General features: G+C 29.6%; 1 protein-coding gene and 1 long non-coding RNA gene across 3 annotated transcripts in view; both read left to right on the plus strand.

Annotated features, from left to right (window-relative positions):
- Window positions 1–17,085, plus strand: part of LOC103571944 (tRNA dimethylallyltransferase) — a 263,909-nt gene that overhangs the window by 13,198 nt on the left and 233,626 nt on the right. The window lies entirely within an intron of this gene.
- Window positions 10,372–11,003, plus strand: LOC128668279 (uncharacterized). The gene is made up of 3 exons (XR_008404041.1): window positions 10,372–10,577; window positions 10,709–10,814; window positions 10,878–11,003. It is a non-coding gene; the product is annotated as an uncharacterized LOC128668279 (long non-coding RNA).

Here is a 17,085-nt window from a genome sequence, read left to right on the forward strand (position 1 = left end):
TTTTTTAGTTTTTTATTGATTTCTCAGAAACGAATTATACGATCGACTTCAAAATCTAATCAGCTCTAGTACTCAATAAAACGCGTCGATTGCCACCTCAAACATCAAAATCGGATAATTCGTTCAAGAGTTATCGCGGGAGAAAGAAATGGTGAAAATTGGTATTTTCTAAATATTTTTGAAACGACCGACGCGATCGATTTCAAATTTTAATCAGCTCTAGAATTCAATAAAACGCGCTGATTGCTGCCTTAGACATTTCAATCGGTTGATTTGTTCGAGAGATATCGCGGGAGAAAGAAATGGTGGATAATGGTTTTTTCCAAATATTTTCGAAATGACTGACCCGATTAATTCCAAATTTTTTTTTTTAGTATTTTGAAAGTATTTCAAAAACGACTTGATGAATCAATTCAAAAATCTGATCAGTTATAGAACTCAATAAAACATGTCGATTTTCGAATAATAATAATAATAATAATAATAATAATAATAATAATAATAATAATAATAATAATAATAGTAATAGTAATAGTAATAGTAATAGTAATAGTAATAGTAATAGTAATAGTAATAGTAATAGTAATAGTAATAGTAATAGTAATAGTAATAGTAATAGTAATAGTAATAGTAATAGTAATAGTAATAGTAATAGTAATAGTAATAGTAATAGTAATAGTAATAATAATAATAAAAATAATAATAATACTTTTGTACTGTATATTACTTTATATCAAAAAACAATCCCACTTTACATCATTTTTCTTCTATTTCTTAGCTTTTTTGATTAAATTTTATGAACAATAATATTATAATTACTAAAAATCAACAAGTTGAAAATATAAATTTTAAATGTTTTTAAATACAATTTTAATCTATTATATAATCACTTGAATAGTCAATCGATGATTATCTTCATATTACGTGTCATATAACCGATCATTTTTTTTGTTTTGACATAATATTTGTTACCGGTTACCAGAATTCCAAAAATTTTTTTGTGAATGAAAATTCAAATATTATAACAGTGTGATGGATATGACCAATAACAAGTATAAAATAGCTCAAAATTTAAGTATAAAGCTTGTAATGGAGTATCAAATTTGTATTTATAATTATCTGTTATAACGTAATAACTTGTATATTTTGATGGTATTCCGACAAATAGCATATATATGGTTGGATTTTTTTTTTTTTTTTCAACGACACTTTTTTTTTTTTTCAATAATCTCTGCGACTTTACCTTCAACCTTCACTATAGCTATAAAATCATTAATAGCATCAGATTCTGAACTTTTTGTTTCTTTATTTATGTGTGTTTTAGTAGTAATATCAACAGTAGTTTCATTATGTTTTCTTTTTTTGCCGAGCTTCGGCGTTGGAGGCTTTAAACTCGTTGGTTTTAGCATACAACCTAACAATACACTGTAAAAAGAGCGGTGTTAAAAATGGACTCATTTTAAAAATGAAATTACACCGGTGTAGGAGAACTAATTCACCGGTGTTAAAAATACCGGTGTCAAAGTGAGGTAGCTGGTGTAAAAGCGGAGTAATATCGGTGTAAAAGCAGGGTAACCGGTGTAAAAGCGGGGTAAACTGCGTCCGCTTGGAGAATGAACTTTATAAAGATTATAAAACACAAAAAATGTCAGTTCTTTATGAAAATTAATAAAAAATATCATTTATTAACAAGTATAGTGATCGAGTAGGTAAAAATATTCACAAAATAAAATATTTTAACACCCGTAAAGAATATCTATACCGGCGGCGGCGTTATTCAACACCGGTCTAGAATATTTACACCGGTGGTGGCGTTATTTTAACACCGGAGAGTTTGTTTTAACACCGGTACATAATATTTACACTGGTGGCGGTGTTATTTTTACACCGCTTTCGGTGTTGAAATTTAACCCCGCTGATTTTGCCACTTACACCGCTTGGACTTAATCTGGTGATTTTTTACAGTGTAATAGCAGCACAACTTGTTTATTTGTATCTGATAATTGTGGTAATAATGACGTTAAATCTTGAGCCTCTGAATTTTTTTTAAGCTGTAGATCAATAAAAATGTATTCTAAAATAAATTTTTCTAAATTAGACCATCGCGTTTTTACAGCATCTAATTTTCCTGGAAACAACTTTTCAAAATCATGATGAATCAATAATGGACCCTTTTGTTGCTGAAGCTAACGATAAATAGATATAGATGAGGAAAATTTATCCCCACTCAGTATTGAGATTTTTCGTTCTTCGTATGATTCTTTCCAATAGTTCACTATAGTATCTTAAGGCTCAAAATTATTTTTTAGAAATTTTATCTTTTCGTCAAGTTCAGCATCCGGGGTTGGTGTAGGAACTACTGCAACTAGTAGTTGACGACTTTTCCGGGTGATTTTCAGAGCACTTGCATTGCGAAAAAGTCTTTTGACGTAGTTATATTTTTCCCAAAGCTTACGACTTGCATTTACTTTGATGTTTCCATCTTGAAAGAATGGAGTAAAATGAAGACCTGGCTCTTCATAAAAAGTTCACCAACTTCATTAGCCAGAGCTGTTAGGCGTGAAGGTTCAATCCTTAAAAAAATAATTTCAAAATTATTAAATTAATATTTCAAAAATTGAAAGCAGTATGTAAAAATTTTCAAACACATTAATAGGAATAAATTTAAATAAACTGTTCATAATGAGAAAACAAAATTGAATTTATGTAAACTTTAACCCACTTATATTTTTCTAAGCAAAGTCCAACTTCATAATTCATGTTGCTTAATATAATTTTTGTTTTACGATCTATTCTTTTTTTTACTAAGATGGTTCTTGCATCATTAGTAAGACATTTTTTAGGATTGGTATTAAATGTACTTAGGACGATGATTCCTTTGTAATCACGCTTAAGAAAATCAACTAATTTTTCATGAGGGTCATATTGTGTTAACGATGAAGAGTAAAAATTAATAGGAACAACTAGTGGATTGGAAGGATCGTTAATTGAAGATGGACCGGGAATTATCTGTATTGGAGTTGTTGAATAACATAAAAAGATATTTAACCTCGAATCCGTTAGTATTGATTATTTAAAAATTTTTGATTTTATTAACACATGTAAAATAATTATAGAATATTTCAAATTAAAAAAAAAATCTCATCTATTAAAAAAAATAGAATATTGAAAAAAATTCACTTTTAGCTAAAATATTATCGCCTATTTCCATCAATGACCTATTAGTTTTAACCTGAAATACACAATAATATTTTAAATACATTAAAAAATAATAGTATTAAAATATTTTTATACTTACATTATCGCTCATATTTATTGAAAATTATTCCACACATTCAATACTTCCTTTATTTTTTTATGAAAAATTATTACATGCAAAGTTTTATTATTTTTTTTTTTAATAAATCGCAATCGAATGTCATTTGTTACACTTATGGTCATGTCATAATTTATATGTTGATGTGTATACTATATAGCAGCGCTTAATATCTAAAACTGCCTTCATGTTATACAGCATGTAGTTCAGTCGGGCTGAAAAAAAAAAAAAGTGGTTTGATGGCAACTTTTCGAGAAAATGGTCCGATTTTGGATTTTTTTTTTTTATACTCAGAAAAATATTCTAAACATTTGTGTGTATGTGGGAAGGTGTGCTGTTTTTTTTTGTTTAAAAAATAGAGTTTTTGCGTTGAGCTTTAAATTAAAATATCTCCGAAACTACACAAAAGTAGTCGAGACATGCTGCGTATGAAATTTAGAGAATTGAATAACGAACTAAATGAGCCCAACCTAATGTCTCTGCGGCCAATAGTTTACGAGATATTAATTTTTTAATGAAAAAAAAAACGCGGTCCCGCTCGAGCGCTTATAAACAAATGGCTGTAATTCCTGAAAAATCTTTCGATTCATTTCGTTTTTTTTTAATTACAGCTATTGTTGTCTGCTATAGGGAAAAAATCAGCTAAGCTCCGAAAAATTTTTTGGAATTTATTTGAATTATTTTGAGTTTTTCGAATTTCTGCATTATAAAATAGTTAAAATAAGAAAAAAAATTTTTGATTGCATATAAAAATTTTGCCAGCACCAAGGAATTGATGTGAAAAAAAAATTTTTTTTTTTTAATTTTTTTGTGCAAAAATTAAGCTTACAAGTTTGAAAGAATATGAGCTCTACAGAGACGAGAGAACGAAACAAAATGTCCTACCTGGAGATATCCTGAATCTCCCTGGACCCGCAGCTCTGCTCAGGCTGAGTTAGACAACCTAGTTGGGCGCCAGTTCGCGTGCCCCACGAACAAAATTAACTCAAAATAAAACAACGGAGAAAAATGAAAATGAAAATAAAAATAAATGACAGGGTAACAGTTTCAGATTTCAGGAAAAGGAAAGCAAGAAAAAGATAGCAGTACTTTAAATAAATAAATTTAAATAACTACCGGGTTGATGACCATTTGTTTCAAATATATTTTAAATTAAATATTAATTAATCAAATATATCGCATACTCACATAAACAATATCAAAAAAATAATAGTAGTTCACTTACAACAAAATAAAGACAGTATGCGTATACCAAAATTATAATCAAAATAATAATACTGAATAAACAATAAATATATCAGCCGCACAATAGCTTATCGCATATACAGAATATAATCACTCGCCTATGATTATCATAGGAACATAAATATTAGTAAGTAATAATCTCACTCGCACGTTAACATAAACAAACTAAATATAATGCACGGAGAACAATCTCAGAATAATATTTCAATAATTGTAAATTATTATATCACTCGCAAGTGAATAGAAAATATTAAATAAAATAATCTCATATAGGAATTTAAAGTATTTCCAGTAAGAATTCCCAGTAATTTCCAATGGTGAATTTTACGGTATTCACAAAATAATATTATCCTATACTCAAATAATAAAGATAAATAGCACTCTTGGATAAAATAATTATGAATGATATTTATACCTTTGTATCACTCTCACGTGATAATTAAAATAATAAAATAATAATAACGCAGGAAAATGATAAGTATATCAGTAATAATTTACATTAATAATAAATGATACTGAAAAATAACCAAATATTTATCACACTCAACATTTGGTAAAATAATACTGAATATTTTCATTGACTGTATTCGTATTTACTGAGTATAATATTCACGCATTCCATCATATGCTTATGACCAATTACTAATACTCAGAATTCCCTATCTTTCTAACTCTTATACTATAGACAAATGATCACCAACTCGGGAACCAAAATCACACGCCAATGTATTAGCCAAAAAGTACTTACAGTTTACGTATTATTCAACTCCCTTGGTTGCACACTAATACGGTAAATGTATTTTCCTTTATGCGGTTTACCAAAATACTCAAATAACGCCAATGGGTTTATATTATCTACACAAAATACCAAATGGCGACAAATTTTTAATTATTTTAATGTAACAGAGCACACACGCTACTCTTACAGAGACTTTCCCACGTCTCACCACGGCAGCACGTGAATCTCATGCCGGCACCTAGGCCGACGCCATTTTGTCGTATATCTCACTTTGACCAATGGAGATATACAACTGTCGCATGTTATATTGTACAGTACCACCAACGTTATACATAACTTTGGCCGTGTAATTTATCAAGTTCCCGACGCTAAACGACCAATTGTATATGTCATAATTAATTGTTAATATGATTTACCGATAAATCAACCAATGATTTATTCATAAAACTAATAAATTTATTTATAATAAATAAATTTACGGATGCCAACTGTTTCGTTGACGCGCATGCGCCAACCAATTCAAAATAATCATAAGCACATAAATGAAATGCGTAACTATTTTCCCAGCGCTACAACAATCCAAATATAGACGCAAATTAATCAGTGAAATCTCATGATTCAAATACAATTTCTACCTAAGAAACCAATAAAGTATATTTAACACAATAATTAAAACAAAATCTTATAAATAAACAAAATAATCATTTTAACAAACTATCGGATAAGACGTGTGAGCAGCGTGTGCTGCCCTCTGTTGCTCACCGACCTGATGCGAGACTGCCGCGATATCTAAATATCATGACAAAGTTTATTTATTTATTTGTTTATAAAAAAAAAGTTAGTTGACTTTTTGAAAATAAATCTTTTATCGATAGGTTTTCTGGATGATTCATAAAATTTGGAATCGATCGATACCTATATTGTCAAACCGATTTTTCAAAAGTTAATTAGGTCTTTAAAAAAAAAAGAATAAATTACAAAAAAGATAAAAAACCAAATTACTCCGAGTATTTGAGCGGCTGTTTACTATTATTATTATTTGCTTTACATTATTATTATTTCCCCTATTTTTCTCCGACATCGGTTTAAGGGGAATGGCGCACGCGCACTATCTCGGAGTTGAGTTCAAGTCTCTGTAGAGCTTATATTTTTTAAACTTTGTTACGTTCCAGTAATATTTTATTGATTAAAATAAATTAATTATTTTTGATAAATTAATTTTATGCAACCTAACGGAAATCGGTAACGATAAGAGAGTCGCCGTGGCTCGCGGGTAGTCAAAACAGATGACGATGCATGAGACCCGGGCCATGACGATTCTCTCACAGGAAACCTGAGAATCAGCGTCAACATTTTGTCAACTCTGTTGGCTTTATTATATTTTTATAATGACCAAATAGTCAGTCTTTAGAGAGAGCTCCTAGAGCTTGAACTTCTGCTCTGCTCTTTATATAGTTAATAAACTCCATAATTAACTCTAAATTAATTCAAACTTATTGTGGGGTGCCAATTGGCACCCCAATATTTTCACCTACACTATGACCTATCCATATCCCTATGAATACCCAGGGGCGAGCACTTACTAGCAGTTCCACCCTGTCCTATAACATTGAGCGCTTAACAGCAGTTCGGGTTTCCTTCAAATTTCCTGCCGATTTTCCATCCATTCGACTGCTGCTATCATAAAAATATGAAGTTGGAACCGGCAACGAAATTACTTTAAGTCGCGAAAAACAATTAAAATTAATAATTAATAAAATAATCGACGACCACGGCCCATTAGGGGTCTATAGATACTCTAACGAGGCCAAATCTGGATAAAATTAAATAATTAAAAATTATTTTTATTCTTAATTAATTTGGGGTAATTTCCCAACACGTAACAACTTGTAAGCTATATTTTTGCACAAAAAAAATTTGTAAAAAAAAATTTTTTTTTCACATCAATTCCTTGGTGCTAGCAAAATTTTTATATGCAATCAAAAATTTTTTTTCTTATTTTAACTATTTTATAATGCAGAAATTCGAAAAACTCAAAATAATTCAAATAAATTCCAAAAAATTTTTCGGAGCTTAGCTGATTTTTTCCCTATAGCAGACAACAATAGCTGTAATTAAAAAAAAACGAAATGAATCGAAAGATTTTTCAGGAATTACAGCCATTTGTTTATAAGCGCTCGAGCGGAACCGCGTTTTTTTTTATTAAAAAATTAATATCTCGAAAACTATTGGTCGCAAAGACATCAGGCTGGGCTCATTTTGTTTGCTATTCAATTCTCTAAATTTCATACGCAGCATGGCTCGACTGCTTTTGTGTAGTTTCGGAAATATTTTAATTTAAAGCTCAACGCAAAAACTCTATGTTTTAAACAAAAAAAAGCACACCTTCCTACATACACACAAATGTTTAGAATAATTTTCTGACTATTTTAAAAAAAAAAATCCAAAATCATACCATTTTCTCAAAAATTGCCAACAAACCACTTTTTTTTTTCCAGGCTGACTGGACTAATAGGACTCAGTACGATTCTAGCAGGGCTTTGATTACTATGCTACAAAGTAATATTTACCAGTAGCATGATTACTATGTAGTATGGTAAATATTACCATCAGAATGGTAATCATTCCCATGCCACATAGTAATGATTCCTATGCTTCAAAAAATAGGACTGGTTACTATGTAGCATGGTAATTATTACCATTCTCTTCTCTCCGTATGGTCAGGCATAGTCATATTTCATGTCTGATCAGACCTGAAAACTCATGCCTATTCATGTCTGATCAGGTCTGATCATTTCTTCCCGGGAGCAATTACTAATATTTTTTCACAACAAAATTTTCCCAGGTCTAAAAAAAGATATGAATTAAGTTAAAAGTTCCATTTAATTTAACATGCTCCAAGTGGTTAAATATTAACTTTTTTGTGTCAATAAAGTTAACGAAAATAATGTTACCATTTATTTTGCGATGTAAGAAGGTAGTTTTTTCCCAATAAATATCGCCACTAATGTTTAGTAAAAAGTTAACTTTTTAGGTAGATTTTTTTGAAAATCTAGGTATTGTATTTGTCAACGTGGTCGATCTTTCAAGAAATTTTGTTATAACCTATCATAATTGGTTCAGTAGAGTTCAAAAATGCCATTCGTTGAAAAATTTATATATATATATATTAGGGTGATTCATTTCCGCAAAAGTTTTTTTTTTTTAAAGTGCTCAAGCAAAATCTTAATCTACATCAAAAAAAAAATTTTTTCACCAAATTTGAGCTCTTAATTCCAATGCTAAGTACTTACTATTTCAATTTTATTTTTTCCCATTTAAAATGCACGTAAAAAAAATTTTTTTTTTTTAAATTTCTAATGCTGAGCTGCTTTTGATGATATTGAGAAATGAATGGCTGAATCTTGTAGGGGATTCCATGCTCTTCAAAATTGCCCTTGGACTTTTTAATGTAGCTCACACTGGTTCACCAGTAAGAGCTATCGAACTAAATTTTTCGACGAAAATCGTGATTTTCTCATTTTTTAGGACGAACCGCTAAATATAGGGAAACAATGAAGACATATTTTTGAAGGAAATTTCATCCTCATTAAAAAAGGTCCTTGAGGCCTAAGTTGCTCCGACAGATAGTTTCTGAGTTACAGCAATTTTTACAATTGAAAATGTAAAAAATGGATAAAAAATGGAAAATTATGATATTTAAATTCAATTATCCGATTGATAATTGTCATATTTTTGTATATTATGAATTTCATTTATATTTATTTTGATATTTGACTTGTTATAAAAGTAAAAATAACAAATAAAGTAATTAAAAAACAAGAAAAGTTAAATTGTAACGTATATTATATAATTTTTTAACATATTTATATTATAAGAGGAAAATATCTGTATAAGTTATATAAGATTTAATTATAGTCATCGTCTTCTACATTTTCAACAAGCACGTATGAGTAGAAATCGCTATTTATTGCTACACTAATTTAGAAAATGATCCTGAATCCTGGGAAACGGATGAAGAATATATAACTTGTCGCGAAACATTCAAAGAATTACGTGTTGTTAACGATACTGCCGAACGATGCGTTGCACTAATTGAAAAATTTAACGATTTTGGTACATATGACGAAGATCAGAAACAATATTTACTATTAGTAGTTCAAGAATGTAGGAAAGAATTTCCGACGTGTGCCAAAAAGCTGTATTCAACAACAAAATATTAATATATTTTTAGAAAACTTAATAATTATTTAAAATATATGAGGATAATATTTATAAATATTCTAAATTTTATCACGTTTGAAATATGTTAAACAGTAACGTAACTTTCTAAATATTTCGACTACTTTTCTTGTTTTTTAATTACTTTATTTGTTATTTTTACTTTTATAACAAGTCAAATTTCAAAATAAATATAAATGAAATTCATAATATACAAAAATATGACAATTATCAATCGGATAATTGAATTTAAATATCATAATTTTCCATTTTTTATCCATTTTTTACATTTTCAATTGTAAAAATTACTGTAACTCAGAAACTATCGGTCGGAGCAACTTAGGCCTCAGGACCTTTTTTAAAGAGGATGAAATTTCCTTCAAAAATATGTCTTCATTGTTTCCCTATATTTAGCGGTTCGTCCTAAAAAATGAGAAAATCACGATTTTCGTCAAAAAATTTAGTTCGATAGCTCTTACTGGTGAACCAGTGTGAGCTACATTAAAAAGTCCAAGGGCAATTTTGAAGAGCATGGAATCTCCTACAAGATTCAGCCATTCATTTCTCAATATCATCAAAAGCAGCTCAGCATTAGAAATTTAAAAAAAAAAAATTTTTTTTACGTGCATTTTAAATGGGAAAAAATAAAATTAAAATAGTAAGTACTTAGCATTGGAATTAAGAGCTCAAATTTGGTGAAAAAATTTTTTTTTTGATGTAGATTAAGATTTTGCTTGAGCACTTTAAAAAAAAAAACTTTTGCGGAAATGAATCACCCTAATATATATATCTATATCTATACTAATACATAAATCTATAGGCTCTGTCTGTACATGGTGATTTTATTTCGAATTATGCGTCAAATATCATTTTTATGACCTACTCATACTGTATCTACCTTTTTTAGAATTTTCGTCTGTCTGTCTCTCTGTCGGTTTGTACCTTTATAACTAATCAACCACTTATCTGATTGAGATGAAATTTTTTATACATATACAAGATGCTGTCACTTAAAATATAGGCTACTTTTTAAATCAATTATAAATCAGAATTCGGGTATATAAATTATTTTTCTAAAAGTATAAGAAAAAAACAGTTAAATTACAGCCATCAATTGTTTTTATTCCATTAGCGTCAATTGTTTTTATATAACGCGTATCAATTGTTTTTTATATTTTTTTTTTTAGATTAGATTTTGTTTCATTTATCAATTGTTTCTGTCAATTGAATCGTCTATCACATTTCATTAAGCAGTCAAAATAAGAGTGTCTAATCTGACTTATTTGTAACTAAGTAAGAATGTAAATCTATTTAATTTATTACTTGAATTTTTTTAATTTATTGTATGATATATAGGATTAAAAAGACAAAATTACGTATCTTACGCAATATGTAAAATAAATGAAGATCATAACCTATAAATAATCATTTATATTATTTATAAACAATTTTTGTGCATTAACTTATATAAAAAATTGGATTCAAAAGATAAAGATAAGTACTTGATTTCACTTAGTTATCTATAGTTATTTTTATTTTTGTATGCTAAGGTAACCAAGATTGACCAATTCAATATAACTTATCGTAATTAATAATTTTATATTTTAGATATGTATCGTTATTATTCGTTATATTTTCATTAAAAATGCCTAAAAAACGAAAATCAAACTTGAGTTCATCATCAGCCAAAGCAAGAAGCAACAAACTTCTTCGCCTATCTGAAACTCAATGTGAACGAGACGAGAGACTGAAAATTCAGAAAGAAAGGAAAAGTAATTTACGAGCTAATGAAACACCAGAACAATCTGAAATTCGCCTTGCTTCTGATAGAATGCAACATGCTAATAAGAGGAAAGTCGAATCAGAGATAGCTTATGAAAGAAGATTGGCGGATGATCGTGCACGCCACCTTATTACATATCATAATGCATCTGATGAACGACGTATCCACCGATTATCACGTGATCGTCAACAGCACACTATTGCACGCAATAACGAATCAGATGAACATCGTAATCAGAGATTGACTCACGATCGTGAACACCATACTTTATCTCGCTCACAGGAATCTATATTTGATCGTGAAACTCGCCTAATGATCGACCGAGAACATCACGCTCTTCAGCGACGATCAGAATCTGCATTCAAACGCGATGAAAGTAGAGCTGCAGCTAGAAATAGATACTACAGGTTAAAGAAGAAAAAAGAAGCAAATTTAATGATGGAAAACGAAAGAATTTCGGCTCTTCGTGAATCAGAGTTTAACGACAGACGAACAGAAAGATTGTCTTTGGATCGCCAATGGCATACCGTCCATAGACAGTTAGAATCTGATTCAGAACATCAGCAACGATTGAATGCTGATAAGAATAGACAAACTCAGAGACGAAATATCCGTTGGCAATCAAAATTGAATAGTGGTTTCTCCTACGATCCGTCTATTAATTACAAACAGGAATCTGATGTTGGTCCAATGACTAAGGTTTGTAATTACTGTAATGCATTAAAGTGGGTCGGTGAATCTGTTGGATTATGCTGTTCATCAGGTAAAATTCGATTAACACCTTTACTTGAACCTCCCGAACCTTTAAAATCTCTGCTGGATGGAAAACACGTTCAATCAAAATCATTTTTGAACGCTGTAAGGTCTTACAACAATGCTTTTCAGATGACTTCATTCGGTGCAAATATTGTATCTGAGGGAAACTTTATGCCGACTTTTAAAATCCAGGGACAAGTATACCATTTAATTGGTTCATTGTTTCCTGAAAGTGATCAACCTTCAAAATTTTTACAGATATATTTTATAGCTGATTATAATGAGCAAATTAATCTTCGAATGTCCTATAATAATAATTTAAATAAAAATCTCATAACAGACCTACAAAATATGCTCCTTGAAGTAAATCCTTATGTGCATGACTTTAAATCGGCTTTAGAATCTATTCCACTCGAAAACAAAGATAATTATCAATTAGTAATCAATGCAGACCGTAAACCAATTTCCGATCATAAAGGCCGGTATAATAAGCCTTCTACAAATGAAGTAGCTGTAGTGTTAGTTGATCAAGAGTGTCAAAAGAGAGATATTGTTCTATCTTTACGTACAGGAGATCTTCAAAGAATAAGTGAGACTCACCGGTCGTATGATGCCCTTCAATATCCACTTATATTTTGTCGTGGAGAAGACGGCTATAATTTTAATATATTTCATTCTGGACAACAAGCAGAAGACACGAATAAAAAAATTTCAGCTTTACAATTTTACTGCTACAGACTTATGATGAGATCTAATGAGTTTAATAATTTACACCGTTATCGTCAAATTTCAAATCAATTTTGGGTTGATATGTATGCGAAAATTGAAACCGAGCGATTGTCATTTATAAGAAATAGTCAAAAACAACTTAGAGCCGAAAACTATATTCACTTACAAGATGCTTTGCGCGTTGAAAGTAATATTGATCATTTAGGTCGTTTAGTTATTCTCCCATCCAGTTTTACAGGAAGCCCAAGATACATGCATGAGCGAACACAAGATGCATTTAGTTATGTAAAGAAGTATGGTCGTCCTGATCTTTTTATAACTATGACCACTAATCCTAATTGGATAGAAATAACAAGAGAGCTGTACGAAGGGCAATCTGCATCTGACCGGCACGATATTATATCTAGAGTTTTTCACTTAAAGTTGAAAAAATTAATTGATTTATTATTTAAAGGAAAAATTTTTGGATCCGTTAAATGTTATATGTATTCTGTAGAGTGGCAGAAACGAGGTCTTCCTCATGCTCATATTCTCTTATGGCTTGAAGATAAAGTAACACCTAATAGAATAGATAGTATTATAAAAGCAGAATTTCCTAATCCTCAGGAGGATTTAGATTTATATAATATTATTAAAAAACATATGATTCATGGACCATGTGGAATAATTAATTCAAAATCTCCGTGTATGAAAGACAATCGTTGTAGTAAACGATTTCCGAAAGCATTTGTAAATGAAACGATAACTGGAGAGGATGGCTATCCATCTTACCGGCGGAGATCAACGGAAGCGGGAGGATTTGTCGCTCAAGTTAAGGTAAATGGAAATAATATAGAAGTAGATAATCGTTGGATCGTCCCTTATTCACCAGTATTATCCCGAACTTTTGAAACACATTTAAATGTCGAGTATTGTAGCAGTGTGCAATCTATAAAATACATTTGTAAATATGTGAATAAAGGAAGTGATCAAGCAACGTTTGGACTTAAAAATGAAAACGATGAGATAATGAAATATCAATCTGGGAGATACATTAGTACCTCAGAAGCAACTTGGCGTATAATGTCTTTCCCAATACATGAGAGATTTCCTCCCGTGGTTCACTTGGATGTTCATTTAGAAAATGGACAGCGAGTATATTTCAACACAGAAAATGTTATTGATCAAATTACTAATCCCAAAAACACAACATTATTGGCCTATTTTCAATTATGCCGAGAGGAAATTTTCGCAAAGACACTTTTATATGACGAAGTACCTGCATATTATATATTTGATAAACAATCTAAAGTATTCAAGAGGAGGAAAAGAGGAAATCCTGTTGAAGGTTATCCTGGTATTTTTAAAGAACACGTTATTGGAAGAGTATACACAATTCATCCTGGTAATACAGAGTGTTATTTCTTACGTCTATTACTTCACGACGTTAGAGGCCCAACATCTTTTAAAGATATAAGAACAGTTAATGGTGTGGTATATCAATCATATCAAGCAGCTTGCAAAGCTCTTGATCTTATTGAAGATGACTCCCATTGGGATGAAACTTTAAAAGAAGCGTGTGTTACCGATAGTCCATTTAAACTAAGGCAACTTTTTGCAATTATTGTAGTATTTTGTCACCCTTCTGACCCTAAAGAATTATGGACAAAGTATAAAAAATATTTATATGAAGATTATGGAAGAAAATTGATAAGAAGTTTTCCTGATATTGATTTAAATTTACATAAAGAAGAGCTTGAGAATCGTTGTCTCATAGACTTAGAAAATACAATTATTTCTATCGGGGGAAAACCTTTAGATCAATATGGAATGCCGATACCGAATATTAATGATAATTTTCAGATAAACAGAGAATATCTAGCTGAAACAAGTTATGACAAATCGATACTGGTGGCTTTTGTAAAAAAAAATGAATTCAAAATTAATGTAGACCAAAAAAAAATTTACGATGAAATTATGAATAGCATAGACACGTTAGAAGGGGGAATGTTTTTTATTGATGCACCTGGGGGCACAGGAAAAACGTTTTTAATAAATTTGATATTATCTAAAGTTAGAGGTAGTGGTAAAATTGCGCTTGCAGTAGCATCTTCAGGTATCTCAGCAACCCTTTTACCTGGTGGTAAAACGGCCCATTCCATGTTCAAAATACCGATAGACATTGACAGATATGAATCACCAGTTTGTAATATCTCTAGGAATAGTGATAAAGCAAAAGTGATGAGAGATGCATGCTTAATAGTCTGGGATGAATGCACGATGGCCAACAAGAAAGCAATAGAAGCTGTTGACAGAACACTACAAGACTTACGAAACAATACAAAAAGAATGGGGGGCATAACTTTTTTATTTTCCGGTGATTTTCGTCAGACTTTACCGGTAATTACTAGAGGTACAAGAGCTGATAAAGTGAATGCATCTCTTAAACGATCTTATCTATGGAATAATATTAAAAAACTATCACTAACTGTAAACATGCGAGTCCATCAAGGAGGTGATCCAATTTCTCAAAAATTTTCTAATTTATTGTTGGATGTAAGGGGTGGAAATATAAACGATGAAAATGGAGAAGTATCTCTGCCTGATGAATTATGTTCAATAGTACCATCTATAGAAGATTTGATAGAAAAAGTATATCCAGGTATAAGATATTAAAAATAAAGAGGACTCGTGGTTATCAGAGAGAGCTATTTTATGTCCTAAAAATGAAATGGTAGTCCGTATTAATAATACTATAATAGATAAGTTTGATGCAAATGAGATGGTTTATGCATCAATCAATACCACGATTAATCCAGATGACGCAACAAACTATACTGTTGACTTCTTAAATTCAATAAGTGTACCAGGACTTCCATCGCATACAATTAAATTAAAAATTGGCGCTCCTATAATTTTATTGAGAAATTTAAATCCACCTCAACTTTGTAATGGTACAAGATTACGAGTCACAAAATTACAAAAGAATGTTATAGAAGCTACTATATTAACTGGATCAGGAAAGGGTGAAAGTGTATTCATTCCTCGCATACCTCTTATACCTAATAATTTTCCATTCGAATTCAAACGCATTCAATTTCCTGTCAGTCTTTCTTTTACAATGGCAATAAACAAAGCTCAAGGACAAACGATGAGCATTACTGGAGTAGATCTTCGAACTCCCTGTTTTTCACATGGACAACTATATGTATCATTATCAAGAGTAAGATCAAATAAAAATGTATATGTTTGTGTCAATGGAGAAAAAACCCGTAATGTAGTCTATACTGAAGTACTGAATTAATAAATTAATATTTGAAAAATATAAACTTCGATATAATATTATTTATAAGTAACACAACTCATATAAACATATATGTATGCATAACTTATATAAATACATATGTATGTATTTATATAATCATAAATTTATATGTATAAAGTATAATTAAAATATTTATATTATTTTATTTTCATTGATTATTTTTTTTATTGTTTTCGTACAATCCACATCATTATTAAAATAGAAATAATTAAATATATGTATTAATTTTCTAAGTTAAATTAAACTCATAAATAACTGTAAACAATACAAGTATCTACCTGATATAATTTAAGATAAAAATTATTCATCTTCCTCAGTCTCAACAATAATTTGAAAATTGCTTAACGACTGACGGAAATCATTTGTATGTAAATAAATGGGTGTTATTTCAACATTTGCTAATTTGTCGACTTCAAAATTGAAATGAGACAGAGGATAAATGTCTAAATTAAAATCAATTCTGAATGTTGCATATGCATCTTTGATTTTGAGAACCTTTATCAACATAAAAAAATTAACTATTATTAATTTGCAAAATATTAGATACATACTATTTTATTAATTATTTACTTGATTCAAAGAAATCTTATTTTCTATTTCAGACGGTCGATCGTTAACTATTATTTGATAGTTATTATTATAACCTTCGTTGATAATAAAGATAAATTTATTTTTTTCCATTTATTATTTTTGACCCAACAATCATTGAAACGTACCCGGTAAAACTAAAATTTATAAAGTTTATATTATTTTATTGCTATTATCATTTTTATAACTATACGTAGATATTTTATTTATAATCAATTTTTATTGACCAATCAAACAAATATTTTTAGTTGTGTAAATGAGAATTGACTAAAAAAAAAAAAAAAGCGAAAACTAAAATGTAAAATATATATATTTATATATATATATATATATATATATATATATATATATTTATCAATATATATATATATATATATATACATGTAAAATATACATCATAATAT

This window comes from Microplitis demolitor, chromosome 7 (genome assembly GCF_026212275.2).
Source record: "Microplitis demolitor isolate Queensland-Clemson2020A chromosome 7, iyMicDemo2.1a, whole genome shotgun sequence".
Lineage (NCBI taxonomy): Eukaryota > Metazoa > Arthropoda > Insecta > Hymenoptera > Braconidae > Microplitis > Microplitis demolitor.